The following is a 17,102-nucleotide window of genomic DNA, read 5'->3' on the forward strand; positions in this document are numbered from 1 at the left end:
CTGGAATCTGAGAACAGACCTTTCGGATCCCTTTGAAGTCTATAGGGCCAAAGGAAATATCTTCCGATAAGAAAGAGAAAGAAGCTTTCTGAGAAACTTCTTTGTGTTCTGTGAAATCATCTCACAGAGTTACAGCTTTCCCCTCAAGAAGCCTTTCGCTAAGACAGTTCTTGTGGAATTGGCAAAGTGATATTTGGAAGCCCATAGAGGGCTATGGTGAAAAAGGAAATATCCTCAGATGAAATCTGGAAAGAAGATTTCTGTGAAACTGCTTAGTGTCCTGTTAATTCATCTCACAGAGTTACATCTGTATTTCGTGGATCTCTTTGCTAGCCTTATTTCTGTGGAATCTGAGAACAGATATTTCGGAAACCTTTGAAGACTATAGGGCCAAAGGAAATATCCTCCGATAACAAAGAGAAAGAAGCTTTCTGAGAAACTTCTTTGTGTTCTGTGAAATCATCTCACAGAGTTACAGCTTTCCCCTCAAGAAGCCTTTCGCTAAGACAGTTCTTGTGGAATTGGCAAAGTGATATTTGGAAGTCATAGAGGGCTATGGTGAAAAAGGAAATATCCTCAGATGAAATCTGGAAAGAAGCTTTCTGTGAAACTGCTTAGTGTTCTGTTAATTCATCTCACAGAGTTACATCTGTATTTCGTGGATCTCTTTGCTAGCCTTATTTCTGTGGAATCTGAGAACAGATATTTCGGATCCCTTTGAAGACTATAGGGCCAAAGGAAATATCCTCCGATAACAAAGAGAAAGAAGCTTTCTGAGAAACTTCTTTTTGTTCTGTGAAATCATCTCACAGAGTTACAGCTTTCCCCTCAAGAAGCCTTTCGCTAAGACAGTTCTTGTGGAAATGGCAAAGTGATATTTGGAAGCCCATAGAGGGCTATGGTGAAAAAGGAAATATCCTCAGATGAAATCTGGAAAGAAGCTTTCTGAGAAACTGCTTAGTGTTCTGTTAATTCATCTCACAGAGTTACATCTGCATTTCGTGGATCTCTTTGCTAGCCTTATTTCTGTGGAATCTGAGAACAGATATTTCGGATCCCTTTGAAGACTATAGGGCCAAAGGAAATATCCTCCGATAACAAAGAGAAAGAAGCTTTCTGAGAAACTTCTTTGTGTTCTGTGAAATCATCTCACAGAGTTACAGCTTTCCCCTCAAGAAGCCTTTCGCTAAGACAGTTCTTGTGGAATTGGCAAAGGGATATTTGGAAGCCCATAGAGGGCTATGGTGAAAAAGGAAATATCCTCAGATGAAATCTGGAAAGAAGCTTTCTGAGAAACTGCTTAGTGTTCTGTTAATTCATCTCACAGAGTTACATCTGTATTTCGTGGATCTCTTTGCTAGCCTTATTTCTGTGGAATCTGAGAACAGATATTTCGGATCCCTTTGAAGACTATAGGGCCAAAGGAAATATCCTCCGATAACAAAGACAAAGAAGCTTTCTGAGAAACTTCTTTGTGTTCTGTGAAATCATCTCACAGAGTTACAGCTTTACCCTCAAGAAGCCTTTCGCTAAGACAGTTCTTGTGGAATTGGCAAAGTGATATTTGGAAGCCCATAGAGGGCTATGGTGAAAAAGGAAATATCCTCAGATGAAATCTGGAAAGAAGCTTTCTGAGAAACTGCTTAGTGTTCTGTTAATTCATCTCACAGACTTACATCTGTATTTCGTGGATCTCTTTGCTAGCCTTATTTCTGTGGAATCTGAGAACAGATATTTCGGATCCCTTTGAAGACTATAGGGCCAAAGGAAATATCCTCCGATAACAAAGAGAAAGAAGCTTTCTGAGAAACTTCTTTGTGTTCTGTGAAATCATCTCACAGAGTTACAGCTTTCCCCTCAAGAAGCCTTTCGCTAAGACAGTTCTTGTGGAATTGGCAAAGTGATATTTGGAAGCCCATAGAGGGCTATGGTGAAAAAGGAAATATCCTCAGATGAAATCTGGAAAGAAGCTTTCTGAGAAACTGCTTAGTGTTCTGTTAATTCATCTCACAGAGTTACATCTGTATTTCGTGGATCTCTTTGCTAGCCTTATTTCTGTGGAATCTGAGAACAGATATTTCGGATCCCTTTGAAGACTATAGGGCCAAAGGAAATATCCTCCGATAACAAAGAGAAAGAAGCTTTCTGAGAAACTTCTTTGTGTTCTGTGAAATCATCTCACAGAGTTACAGCTTTCCCCTCAAGAAGCCTTTCGCTAAGACAGTTCTTGTGGAATTGGCAAAGTGATATTTGGAAGCCCATAGAGGGCTATGGTGAAAAAGGAAATATCCTCAGATGAAATCTGGAAAGAAGATTTCTGAGAAACTGCTTAGTGTTCTGTTAATTCAACTCACAGAGTTACATCTGTATTTCGTGGATCTCTTTGCTAGCCTTATTTCTGTGGAATCTGAGAACAGATATTTCGGATCCCTTTGAAGAATATACGGCCAAAGGAAATATCCTCCGATAACAAAGAGAAAGAAGCTTTCTGAGAAACTTCTTTGTGTTCTGTGAAATCATCTCACAGAGTTACAGCTTTCCCCTCAAGAAGCCTTTCGCTAAGACAGTTCTTGTGGAATTGGCAAAGTGATATTTGGAAGCCCATAGAGGGCTATGGTGAAAAAGGAAATATCCTCAGATGAAATCTGGAAAGAAGCTTTCTGTGAAACTGCTTAGTGTCCTGTTAATTCATCTCACAGAGTTACATCTGTATTTCGTGGATCTCTTTGCTAGCCTTATTTCTGTGGAATCTGAGAACAGATATTTCGGAAACCTTTGAAGACTATAGGGCCAAAGGAAATATCCTCCGATAACAAAGAGAAAGAAGCATTCTGAGAAACTTCTTTGTGTTCTGTGAAATCATCTCACAGAGTTACAGCTTTCCCCTCAAGAAGCCTTTCACTAAGACAGTTCTTGTGGAATTGGCAAAGGGATATTTGGAAGCCCATAGAGGGCTATGGTGAAAAAGGAAATATCCTCAGATGAAATCTGGAAAGAAGCTTTCTGAGAAACTGCTTAGTGTTCTGTTAATTCATCTCACAGAGTTACATCTGTATTTCGTGGATCTCTTTGCTAGCCTTATTTCTGTGGAATCTGAGAACAGATATTTCGGATCCCTTTGAAGACTATAGGGCCAAAGGAAATATCCTCCGATAACAAAGAGAAAGAAGCTTTCTGAGAAACTTCTTTGTGTTCTGTGAAATCATCTCACAGAGTTACAGCTTTTCCCTCAAGAAGCCTTTCGCTAAGACAGTTCTTGTGGAATTGGCAAAGGGATATTTGGAAGCCCATAGAGGGCTATGGTGAAAAAGGAAATATCCTCAGATGAAATCTGGAAAGAAGCTTTCTGAGAAACTGCTTAGTGTTCTGTTAATTCATCTCACAGAGTTACATCTGTATTTCGTGGATCTCTTTGCTAGCCTTATTTCTGTGGAATCTGAGAACAGATATTTCGGATCCCTTTGAAGACTATAGGGCCAAAGGAAATATCCTCCGATAACAAAGAGAAAGAAACTTTCTGAGAAACTTCTTTGTGTTCTGTGAAATCATCTCACAGAGTTACAGCTTTCCCCTCAAGAAGCCTTTCGCTAAGACAGTTCTTTTGGAATTGGCAAAGTGATATTTGGAAGTCATAGAGGGCTATAGTGAAAAAGGAAATATCCTCAGATGAAATCTGGAAAGAAGCTTTCTGTGAAACTGCTTAGTGTTCTGTTAATTCATCTCACAGAATTACATCTGTATTTCGTGGATCTCTTTGCTAGCCTTATTTCTGTGGAATCTGAGAACAGATATTTCGGATCCCTTTGAAGACTATAGGGCCAAAGGAAATATCCTCCGATAACAAAGAGAAAGAAGCTTTCTGAGAAACTTCTTTGTGTTCTGTGAAATCATCTCACAGAGTTACAGCTTTCCCCTCAAGAAGCCTTTCGCTAAGACAGTTCTTGTGGAATTGGCAAAGTGATATTTGGAAGCCCATAGAGGGCTATGGTGAAAAAGGAAATATCCTCAGATGAAATCTGGAAAGAAGCTTTCTTAGAAACTGCTTAGTGTCCTGTTAATTCATGTCACAGAGTTACATCTGTATTTCGTTGATCTCTTTGCTAGCCTTATTTCTGTGGAATCTGAGAACAGATATTTCGGATCCCTTTGAAGACTATAGGGCCAAAGGAAATATCCTCCCATAACAAAGAGAAAGAAGCTTTCTGAGAAACTTCTTTGTGTTCTGTGAAATCATCTCACAGAGTTACAGCTTTCCCCTCAAGAAGCCTTTCGCTAAGACAGTTCTTGTGGAATTGGCAAAGTGATATTTGGAAGCCCATAGAGGGCTATGGTGAAAAAGGAAATATCCTCCGATGAAATCTGGAAAGAAGCTTTCTGAGAAACTGCTTAGTGTTCTGTTAATTCATCTCACAGAGTTACATCTGTATTTCGTGGATCTCTTTGCTAGCCTTATTTCTGTGGAATCTGAGAACAGATATTTCGGATCCCTTTGAAGACTATAGGGCCAAAGGAAATATCCTCCGATAACAAAGAGAAAGAAGCTTTCTGAGAAACTTTTTTTGTTCTGTGAAATCATCTCACAGAGTTGCAGCTTTCCCCTCAAGAAGCCTTTCGCTAAGACAGTCCTTGTGGAATTGGCAAAGGGATATTTGGAAGCCCATAGAGGGCTATGGTGAAAAAGGAAATATCCTCAGATGAAATCTGTAAAGAAGATTTCTGAGAAACTGCTTAGTGTTCTGTTAATTCATCTCACAGAGTTACATCTGTATTTCGTGGATCTCTTTGCTAGCCTTATTTCTGTGGAATCTGAGAACAGATATTTCGGATCCCTTTGAAGACTATAGGGCCAAAGGAAATATCCTCCGATAACAAAGAGAAAGAAGCTTTCTGAGAAACTTCTTTGTGTTCTGTGAAATCATCTCACAGAGTTACAGCTTTTCCCTCAAGAAGCCTTTCGCTAAGACAGTTCTTGTGGAATTGGCAAAGTGATATTTGGAAGCCCATAGAGGGCTATGGTGAAAAAGGAAATATCCTCAGATGAAATCTGGAAAGAAGCTTTCTGAGAAACTGCTTAGTGTTCTGTTAATTCATCTCACAGACTTACATCTGTATTTCCTGGAACTCTTTGCTGGCCTTATTTCTGTGGAATCTGTGAACAGATATTTCGGATCCCTTTGAAGACTATAGGGCCAAAGGAAATATCCTCCGATAACAAAGACAAAGAAGCTTTCTGAGAAACTTCTTTGTGTTCTGTGAAATCATCTCACAGAGTTACAGCTTTCCCCTCAAGAAACCTTTTGCTAAGACAGTTCTTGTGGAATTGGCAAAGTGATATTTGGAAGCCCATAGAGGGCTATGGTGAAAAAGGAAATATCCTCAGATGAAATCTGGAAAGAAGCTTTCTGAGAAACTGCTTAGTGTTCTGTTAATTCATCTCACAGACTTACATCTGTATTTCGTGGATTTCTTTGCTAGCCTTATTTCTCTGGAATCTGAGAACAGATATTTCGGATCCCTTTGAAGTCTATAGGGCCAAAGGAAATATCTTCCGATAACAAAGAGAAAGAAGCTTTCTGAGAAACTTCTTTGTGTTCTGTGAAATCATCTCACAGAGTTACAGCTTTCCCCTCAAGAAGCCTTTCGCTAAGACAGTTCTTGTGGAATTGGCAAAGGGATATTTGGAAGCCCATAGAGGGCTATGGTGAAAAAGGAAATATCCTCAGATGAAATCTGGAAAGAAGCTTTCTGAGAAACTGCTTAGTGTTCTGTTAATTCATCTCAGAGAGTTACATCTGTATTTAGTGGATCTCTTTGCTAGCCTTATTTCTGTGGAATCTGAGAACAGATATTTCGGATCCCTTTGAAGACTATAGGGCCAAAGGAAATATCCTCCGATAACAAAGAGAAAGAAGCTTTCTGAGAAACTTCTTTGTGTTCTGTGAAATCATCTCACAGAGTTACAGCTTTCCCCTCAAGAAGCCTTTCGCTAAGACAGTTCTTGTGGAATTGGCAAAGGGATATTTGGAAGCGCATAGAGGGCTATGGTGAAAAAGGAAATATCCTCAGATGAAATCTGGAAAGAAGATTTCTGAGAAACTGCTTAGGGTTCTGTTAATTCATCTCAGAGAGTTACATCTGTATTTCGTGGATCTCTTTGCTAGCCTTATTTCTGTGGAATCTGAGAACAGATATTTCGGATCCCTTTGAAGACTATAGGGCCAAAGGAAATATCTTCCGATAACAAAGAGAAAGAAGCTTTCTGAGAAACTTCTTTGTGTTCTGTGAAATCATCTCACAGAGTTACAGCTTTTCCCTCAAGAAGCCTTTCGCTAAGACAGTTCTTGTGGAATTGGCAAAGTGATATTTGGAAGCCCATAGAGGGCTATGGTGAAAAAGGAAATATCCTCAGATGAAATCTGGAAAGAAGCTTTCTGAGAAACTGCTTAGTGTTCTGTTAATTCATCTCACAGACTTACATCTGTATTTCGTGGATCTCTTTGCTAGCCTTATTTCTGTGGAATCTGAGAACAGATATTTCGGATCCCTTTGAAGACTATAGGGCCAAAGGAAATATCCTCCGATAACAAAGACAAAGAAGCTTTCTGAGAAACTTCTTTGTGTTCTGTGAAATCATCTCACAGAGTTACAGCTTTCCCCTCAAGAAACCTTTTGCTAAGACAGTTCTTGTGGAATTGGCAAAGTGATATTTGGAAGCCCATAGAGGGCTATGGTGAAAAAGGAAATATCCTCAGATGAAATCTGGAAAGAAGCTTTCTGAGAAACTGCTTAGTGTTCTGTTAATTCATCTCACAGACTTACATCTGTATTTCGTGGATTTCTTTGCTAGCCTTATTTCTCTGGAATCTGAGAATAGATATTTCGGATCCCTTTGAAGTCTATAGGGCCAAAGGAAATATCTTCCGATAACAAAGAGAAAGAAGCTTTCTGAGAAACTTCTTTGTGTTCTGTGAAATCATCTCACAGAGTTACAGCTTTCCCCTCAAGAAGCCTTTCGCTAAGACAGGTCTTGTGGAATTGGCAAAGGGATATTTGGAAGCCCATAGAGGGCTATGGTGAAAAAGGAAATATCCTCAGATGAAATCTGGAAAGAAACATTCTGAGAAACTGCTTAGTGTTCTGTTAATTCATCTCACAGTGTTACATCTGTATTTCGTGGATCTCTTTGCTAGCCTTATTTCTGTGGAATCTGAGAACAGATATTTCGGATCCCTTTGAAGACTATAGGGCCAAAGGAAATATCCTCCGATAACAAAGACAAAGAAGCTTTCTGAGAAACTTCTTTGTGTTCTGTGAAATCATCTCACAGAGTTACAGCTTTCCCCTCAAGAAGCCTTTCGCTAAGACAGTTCTTGTGGAATTGGCAAAGGGATATTTGGAAGCCCATAGAGGGCTATGGTGAAAAAGGAAATATCCTCAGATGAAATCTGGAAAGAAGCTTTCTGAGAAACTGCTTAGTGTTCTGTTAATTCATCTCACAGAGTTACATCTGTATTTCGTGGATCTCTTTGCTAGCCTTATTTCTGTGGAATCTGAGAACAGATATTTCGGATCCCTTTGAAGACTATAGGGCCAAAGGAAATATCCTCCGATAACAAAGAGAAAGAAGCTTTCTGAGAAACTTCTTTGTGTTCTGTGAAATCATCTCACAGAGTTACAGCTTTCCCCTCAAGAAGCCTTTCGCTAAGACAGTTCTTGTGGAATTGGCAAAGTGATATTTGGAAGCCCATAGAGGGCTATGGTGAAAAAGGAAATATCCTCAGAGGAAATCTGGAAAGAAGCTTTCTGAGAAACTGCTTAGTGTTCTGTTAATTCATCTCACAGACTTACATCTGTATTTCGTGGATCTCTTTGCTAGCCTTATTTCTGTGGAATCTGAGAACAGATATTTCGGATCCCTTTGAAGACTATAGGGCCAAAGGAAATATCCTCCGATAACAAAGAGAAAGAAGCTTTCTGAGAAACTTCTTTGTGTTCTGTGAAATCATCTCACAGAGTTACAGCTTTCCCCTCAAGAAGCCTTTCGCTAAGACAGTTCTTGTGGAATTGGCAAAGTGATATTTGGAAGCCCATAGAGGGCTATGGTGAAAAATTAAATATCCTCAGATGAAATCTGGAAAGAAGCTTTCTGAGAAACTGCTTAGTGTCCTGTTAATTCATCTCACACACTTACATCTGTATTTCGTGGATCTCTTTGCTAGCCTTATTTCTGTGGAATCTGAGAACAGATATTTCGGATCCCTTTGAAGACTATAGGGCCAAAGGAAATATCCTCCGATAACAAAGAGAAAGAAGCTTTCTGAGAAACTTCTTTGTGTTCTGTGAAATCATCTCACAGAGTTACAGCTTTCCCCTCAAGAAGCCTTTCGCTAAGACAGTTCTTGTGGAATTGGCAAAGTGATATTTGGAAGCCCATAGAGGGCTATGGTGAAAAAGGAAATATCCTCAGATGAAATCTGGAAAGAAGCTTTCTGAGAAACTGCTTAGTGTTCTGTTAATTCATCTCACAGACTTACATCTGTATTTCGTGGATCTCTTTGCTAGCCTTATTTCTGTGGAATCTGAGAACAGATATTTCGGATCCCTTTGAAGACTATAGGGCCAAAGGAAAGATCCTCCGATAACAAAGACAAAGAAGCTTTCTGAGAAACTTCTTTGTATTCTGTGAAATAATCTCACAGAGTTACAGCTTTCCCCTCAAGAAGCCTTTCGCTAAGACAGTTCTTGTGGAATTGGGAAAGTGATATTTGGAAGCCCATAGAGGGCTATGGTGAAAAAGGAAATATCCTCAGATGAAATCTGGAAAGAAGCTTTCTGAGAAACTGCTTTGTGTTCTGTTAATTCATCTCACAGACTTACATCTGTATTTCGTGGATTTCTTTGCTAGCCTTATTTCTCTGGAATCTGAGAACAGATATTTCGGATCCCTTTGAAGTCTATAGGGCCAAAGGAAATATCCTCCGATAACAAAGAGAAAGAAGCTTTCTGAGAAACTTCTTTGTGTTCTGTGAAATCATCTCACAGAGTTACAGCTTTCCCCTCAAGAAGCCTTTCGCTAAGACAGTTCTTGTGGAATTGGCAAAGTGATATTTGGAAGCCCATAGAGGGCTATGGTGAAAAGGGAAATATCCTCAGATGAAATCTTGAAAGAAGCTTTCTGTGAAACTGCTTAGTGTTCTGTTAATTCATCTCAGAGAGTTACATCTGTATTTCGTGGATCTCTTTGCTAGCCTTATTTCTGTGGAATCTCAGAACAGATATTTCGGATCCCTTTGAAGACTATAGGGCCAAAGGAAATATCCTCCGATAACAAAGAGAAAGAAGCTTTCTGAGAAACTTCTTTGTGTTCTGTGAAATCATCTCACAGAGTTACAGCTTTCCCCTCAAGAAGCCTTTCGCTAAGACAGTTCTTGTGGAATTGGCAAAGTGATATTTGGAAGCCCATAGTGGGCTATGGTGAAAAAGGAAATATCCTCAGATGAAATCTGGAAAGAAGCTTTCTGAGAAACTGCTTAGTGTTCTGTTAATTCATCTCACAGACTTACATCTGTATTTCGTGGATCTCTTTGCTAACCTTATTTCTGTAGAATCTGAGAACAGATATTTCGGATCCCTTTGAAGACTATAGGGCCAAAGGAAATATCCTCCGATAGCAAAGAGAAAGAAGCTTTCTGAGAAACTTCTTTGTGTTCTGTGAAATCATCTCACAGAGTTACAGCTTTCCCCTCAAGAAGCCTTTCGCTAAGACAGTTCTTGTGGAATGGGCAAAGTGATATTTGGAAGCCCATAGAAGGCTATGGTGAAAAAGGAAATATCCTCAGATGAATTCTGGAAAGAAGCTTTCTGAGAAACTGCTTAGTGTTCTGCTAATTCATCTCACAGACTTACATCTGTATTTCGTGGATCTCTTTGCTAGCCTTACTTCTGTGGAATCTGAGAACAGATATTTCGGATCCCTTTGAAGTCTATAGGGCCAAAGGAAATATCCTCCGATAACAAAGAGAAAGAAGCTTTCTGAGAAACTTCTTTGTGTTCTGTGAAATCATCTCACAGAGTTACAGCTTTCCCCTCAAGAAGCCTTTCGCTAAGACAGTTCTTGTGGAATTGGCAAAGTGATATTTGGAAGCCCATAGAGGGCTATGGTGAAAAAGGAAATATCCTCAGATGAAATCTGGAAAGAAGCTTTCTGAGAAACTGCTTAGTGTCCTGTTAATTCATCTCACAGAATTACATCTGTATTTCGTGGATCTCTTTGCTAGCCTTATTTCTGTGGAATCTGAGAACAGATATTTCGGATCCCTTTGAAGAATATAGGGCCAAAGGAAATATCCTCCGATAACAAAGAGAAAGAAGCTTTCTGAGAAACTTCTTTGTGTTCTGTGAAATCATCTCACAGAGTTACAGCTTTCCCCTCAAGAAGCCTTTCGCTAAGACAGTTCTTGTGGAATTGGCAAAGTGATATTTGGAAGCCCATAGAGGGCTATGGTGTAAAAGGAAATATCCTCAGTTGAAATCTGGAAAGAAGCTTTCTGAGAAACTGCTTAGTGTCCTGTTAATTCATCTCACAGAGTTACATCTGTATTTCGTGGATCTCTTTGCTAGCCTTATTTCTGTGGAATCTGAGAACAGATATTTCGGATCCCTTTGAAGACTATAGGGCCAAAGGAAATATCCTCCGATAACAAAGAGAAAGAAGCTTTCTGAGAAACTTCTTTGTGTTCTGTGAAATCATCTCACAGAGTTACAGCTTTCCCCTCAAGAAGCCTTTCGCTAAGACAGTTCTTGTGGAATTGGCAAAGTGATATTTGGAAGCCCATAGAGGGCTATGGTGAAAAAGGAAATATCCTCAGATGAAATCTGGAAAGAAGCTTTCTGAGAAACTGCTTAGTGTTCTGTTAATTCATCTCACAGAGTTACATCTGTATTTCGTGGATCTCTTTGCTAGCCTTATTTCTGTGGAATCTGAGAACAGATATTTCGGATCCCTTTGAAGACTATAGGGCCAAAGGAAATATCCTCCGATAACAAAGACAAAGAAGCTTTCTGAGAAACTTCTTTGTATTCTGTGAAATAATCTCACAGAGTTACAGCTTTCCCCTCAAGAAGCCTTTCGCTAAGACAGTTCTTGTGGAATTGGGAAAGTGATATTTGGAAGCCCATAGAGGGCTATGGTGAAAAAGGAAATATCCTCAGATGAAATCTGGAAAGAAGCTTTCTGAGAAACTGCTTAGTGTTCTGTTAATTCATCTCACAGAGTTACATCTGTAATTCGTGGATTTCTTTGCTAGCCTTATTTCTCTGGAATCTGAGAACAGATATTTCGGATCCCTTTGAAGTCTATAGGGCCAAAGGAAATATCCTCCGATAACAAAGAGAAAGAAGCTTTCTGAGAAACTTCTTTGTGTTCTGTGAAATCATCTCACAGAGTTACAGCTTTCCCCTCAAGAAGCCTTTCGCTAAGACAGTTCTTGTGGAATTGGCAAAGTGATATTTGGAAGCCTATAGAGGGCTATGGTGAAAAAGGAAATATCCTCAGATGAAATCTGGAAAGAAGCCTTCTGTGAAACTGCTTAGTGTTCTGTTAATTCATCTCAGAGAGTTACATCTGTATTTCGTGGATCTCTTTGCTAGCCTTATTTCTGTGGAATCTGAGAACAGATATTTCGGATCCCTTTGAAGACTATAGGGCCAAAGGAAATATCCTCCGATAACAAAGAGAAAGAAGCTTTCTGAAAAACTTCTTTGTGTTCTGTGAAATCATCTGACAAAGTTACAGCTTTCCCCTCAAGAAGCCTTTCGCTAAGACAGTTCTTGTGGAATTGGCAAAGTGATATTTGGAAGCCCATAGTGGGCTATGGTGAAAAAGGAAATATCCTCAGATGAAATCTGGAAAGAAGCTTTCTGAGAAACTGCTTAGTGATCTGTTAATTCATCTCACAGACTTACATCTGTATTTCGTGGATCTCTTTGCTAGCCTTATTTCTGTGGAATCTGAGAACAGATATTTCGGATCCCTTTGAAGACTATAGGGCCAAAGGAAATATCCTCCGATAACAAAGAGAAAGAAGCTTTCTGAGAAACTTCTTTGTGTTCTGTGAAATCATCTCACAGAGTTACAGCTTTGCCCTCAAGAAGCCTTTCGCTAAGACAGTTCTTGTGGAATTGGCAAAGTGATATTTGGAAGCCCATAGAGGGCTATGGTGAAAAAGGAAATATCCTCAGATGAAATCTGGAAAGAAGCTTTCTGAGAAACTGCTTAGTGTTCTGTTAATTCATCTCACAGAGTTACATCTGTATTTCGTGGATTTCTTTGCTAGCCTTATTTCTCTGGAATCTGAGAACAGATATTTCGGATCCCTTTGAAGACTATAGGGCCAAAGGAAATATCCTCCGATAACAAAGAGAAAGAAACTTTCTGAGAAACTTCTTTGTGTTCTGTGAAATCATCTCACAGAGTTACTGCTTTCCCCTCAAGAAGCCTTTAGATAAGACAGTTCTTGTGGAATTGGCAAAGTGATATTTGGAAGCTATAAGGGCTATGGTGAAAAAGGAAATATCCTCAGATGAAATCTGGAAAGAAGCTTTCTGAGAAACTGCTTAGTGTTCTGTTAAATCATCTCACAGACTTACATCTGTATTTCGTGGATTTCTTTGCTAGCCTTATTTCTCTGGAATCTGAGAACAGATATTTCGGATCCCTTTGAAGTCTATAGGGCCAAAGGAAATATCTTCCGATAACAAAGAGAAAGAAGCTTTCTGAGAAACTTCTTTGTGTTCTGTGAAATCATCTCACAGAGTTACAGCTTTCCCCTCAAGAAGCCTTTCGCTAAGACAGTTCTTGTGGAATTGGCAAAGGGATATTTGGAAGCCCATAGAGGGCTATGGTGAAAAAGGAAATATCCTCAGATGAAATCTGGAAAGAAGCTTTCTGAGAAACTGCTTAGTGTTCTGTTAATTCATCTCACAGAGTTACATCTGTATTTCGTGGATCTCTTTGCTAGCCTTATTTCTGTGGAATCTGAGAACAGATATTTCGGATCCCTTTGAAGACTATAGGGCCAAAGGAAATATCCTCCGATAACAAAGAGAAAGAAGCTTTCTGAGAAACTTCTTTATGTTCTGTGAAATCATCTCACAGAGTTGCAGCTTTTCCCTCAAGAAGCCTTTCGATAAGACAGTTCTTGTGGAATTGGCAAAGTGATATTTGGAAGCCCATAGAGGGCTATGGTGAAAAAGGAAATATCCTCAGATGAAATCTGGAAAGAAGCTTTCTGAGAAACTGCTTAGTGTTCTGTTAATTCATCTCACAGACTTACATCTGTATTTCGTGGATCTCTTTGCTAGCCTTTTTTCTGTGGAAACTGAGAACAGATATTTCGGATCCCTTTGAAGACTATAGGGCCAAAGGAAATATCCTCCGATAACAAAGAGAAAGAAGCTTTCTGAGAAACTTCTTTGTGTTCTGTGAAATCATGTCACAGAGTAACAGCTTTCCCCTCAAGAAGCCTTTCGCTAAGACAGTTCTTGTGGAATTGGCAAAGAGATATTTGGAAGCCCATAGAGGGCTATGGTGAAAAAGGAAATATCCTCAGATGAAATCTGGAAAGAAGCTTTCTGAGAAACTGCTTAGTGTTCTGTTATTTCATCTCACAGACTTACATCTGTATTTCGTGGATTTCTTTGCTAGCCTTATTTCTCTGGAATCTGAGAACAGACATTTCGGATCCCTTTGAAGTCTATAGGGCCAAAGGAAATATCTTCCGATAACAAAGAGAAAGAAGCTTTCTGAGAAACTTTTTTGTGTTCTGTGAAATCATCTCACAGAGTTACAGCTTTCCCCTCAAGAAGCCTTTCGCTAAGACAGTTCTTGTGGAATTGGAAAGGGATATTTGGAAGCCCATAGAGGGCTATGGTGAAAAAGGAAATATCCTCAGATGAAATCTGGAAAGAAGCTTTCTGAGAAACTGCTTAGTGTCCTGTTAATTCATCTCACAGAGTTACATCTGTATTTCGTTGATCTCTTTGCTAGCCTTATTTCTGTGGAATCTGAGAACAGATATTTCGGATCCCTTTGAAGACTATAGGGCCAAAGGAAATATCCTCCCATAACAAAGAGAAAGAAGCTTTCTGAGAAACTTCTTTGTGTTCTGTGAAATCATCTCACAGAGTTACAGCTTTCCCCTCAAGAAGCCTTACGCTAAGACAGTTCTTGTGGAATTGGCAAAGTGATATTTGGAAGCCCATAGAGGGCTATGGTGAAAAAGGAAATATCCTCAGATGAAATCTGGAAAGAAGCTTTCTGAGAAACTGCTTAGTGTTCTGTTAATTCATCTCACAGAGTTACATCTGTATTTCGTGGATCTCTTTGCTAGCCTTATTTCTGTGGAATCTGAGAACAGATATTTCGGATCCCTTTGAAGACTATAGGGCCAAAGGAAATATCCTCCGATAACAAAGAGAAAGAAGCTTTCTGAGAAACTTCTTTGTGTTCTGTGAAATCATCTCACAGAGTTACAGCTTTCCCCTCAAGAAGCCTTTCGCTAAGACAGTTCTTGTGGAATTGTCAAAGGGATATTTGGAAGCCCATAGAGGGCTATGGTGAAAAAGGAAATATCCTCAGATGAAATCTGGAAAGAAGATTTCTGAGAAACTGCTTAGTGTATTGTTAATTCATCTCACAGAGTTACATCTGTATTTCGTGGATCTCTTTGCTAGCCTTATTTCTGTGGAATCTGAGAACAGATATTTCGGATCCCTTTGAAGACTATAGGGCCAAAGGAAATATCCTCCGATAACAAAGAGAAAGAAGCTTTCTGAGAAACTTCTTTGTGTTCTGTGAAATCATCTCACAGAGTTACAGCTTTCCCCTCAAGAAGCCTTACGCTAAGACAGTTCTTGTGGAATTGGCAAAGTGATATTTGGAAGCCCATAGAGGGCTATGGTGAAAAAGGAAATATCCTCAGATGAAATCTGGAAAGAAGCTTTCTGAGAAACTGCTTAGTGTTCTGTTAATTCATCTCACAGAGTTACATCTGTATTTCGTGGATCTCTTTGCTAGCCTTATTTCTGTGGAATCTGAGAACAGATATTTCGGATCCCTTTGAAGACTATAGGGCCAAAGGAAATATCCTCCGATAACAAAGAGAAAGAAGCTTTCTGAGAAACTTCTTTGTGTTCTGTGAAATCATCTCACAGAGTTACAGCTTTCCCCTCAAGAAGCCTTACGCTAAGACAGTTCTTGTGGAATTGGCAAAGTGATATTTGGAAGCCCATAGAGGGCTATGGTGAAAAAGGAAATATCCTCAGATGAAATCTGGAAAGAAGCTTTCTGAGAAACTGCTTAGTGTTCTGTTAATTCATCTCACAGAGTTACATCTGTATTTCGTGGATCTCTTTGCTAGCCTTATTTCTGTGGAATCTGAGAACAGATATTTCGGATCCCTTTGAAGACTATAGGGCCAAAGGAAATATCCTCCGATAACAAAGAGAAAGAAGCTTTCTGAGAAACTTCTTTGTGTTCTGTGAAATCATCTCACAGAGTTACAGCTTTCCCCTCAAGAAGCCTTTCGCTAAGACAGTTCTTGTGGAATTGGCAAAGGGATATTTGGAAGCCCATAGAGGGCTATGGTGAAAAAGGAAATATCCTCAGATGAAATCTGGAAAGAAGATTTCTGAGAAACTGCTTAGTGTATTGTTAATTCATCTCACAGAGTTACATCTGTATTTCGTGGATCTCTTTGCTAGCCTTATTTCTGTGGAATCTGAGAACAGATATTTCGGATCCCTTTGAAGACTATAGGGCCAAAGGAAATATCCTCCGATAACAAAGAGAAAGAAGCTTTCTGAGAAACTTCTTTGTGTTCTGTGAAATCATCTCACAGAGTTACAGCTTTCCCCTCAAGAAGCCTTTCGCTAAGACAGTTCTTGTGGAATTGGCAAAGTGATATTTGGAAGCCCATAGAGGGCTATGGTGAAAAAGGAAATATCCTCAGATGAAATCTGGAAAGAAGCTTTCTGAGAAACTGCTTAGTGTTTTGTTAATTCATCTCACAGACTTACATCTGTATTTCGTGGATCTCTTTGCTAGCCTTATTTCTGTGGAATCTGAGAACAGATATTTCGGATCCCTTTGAAGACTATAGGGCCAAAGGAAATATCCTCCGATAACAAAGAGAAAGAAGCTTTCTGAGAAACTTCTTTGTGTTCTGTGAAATCATCTCACAGAGTTACAGCTTTCCCCTCAAGAAGCCTTTCGCTAAGACAGTTCTTGTGGAATTGGCAAAGGGATATTTGGAAGCCCATAGAGGGCTATGGTGAAAAAGGAAATATCCTCAGATGAAATCTGGAAAGAAGCTTTCTGAGAAACTGCTTAGTGTTCTGTTAATTCATCTCACAGAGTTACATCTGTATTTCGTGGATCTCTTTGCTAGCCTTATTTCTGTGGAATCTGAGAACAGATATTTCGGATCCCTTTGAAGACTATAGGGCCAAAGGAAATATCCTCCGATAACAAAGAGAAAGAAGCTTTCTGAGAAACTTCTTTGTGTTCTGTGAAATCATCTCACAGAGTTACAGCTTTTCCCTCAAGAAGCCTTTCGCTAAGACAGTTCTTGTGGAATTGGCAAAGTGATATTTGGAAGCCCATAGAGGGCTATGGTGAAAAAGGAAATATCCTCAGATGAAATCTGGAAAGAAGCTTTCTGAGAAACTGCTTAGTGTTCTGTTAATTCATCTCACAGACTTACATCTGTATTTCGTGGATCTCTTTGCTAGCCTTATTTCTGTGGAATCTGAGAACAGATATTTCGGATCCCTTTGAAGACTATAGGGCCAAAGGAAATATCCTCCGATAACAAAGAGAAAGAAGCTTTCTGAGAAACTTCTTTGTGTTCTGTGAAATCATCTCACAGAGTTACAGCTTTCCCCTCAAGAAGCCTTTCGCTAAGACAGTTCTTGTGGAATTGGCAAAGGGATATTTGGAAGCCCATAGAGGGCTATGGTGAAAAAGGAAATATCCTCAGATGAAATCTGGAAAGAAGCTTTCTGAGAAACTGCTTAGTGTTCTGTTAATTCATCTCACAGAG

Source organism: Macaca nemestrina, chromosome 5 (assembly GCF_043159975.1).
Source record: "Macaca nemestrina isolate mMacNem1 chromosome 5, mMacNem.hap1, whole genome shotgun sequence".
NCBI lineage: Eukaryota > Metazoa > Chordata > Mammalia > Primates > Cercopithecidae > Macaca > Macaca nemestrina.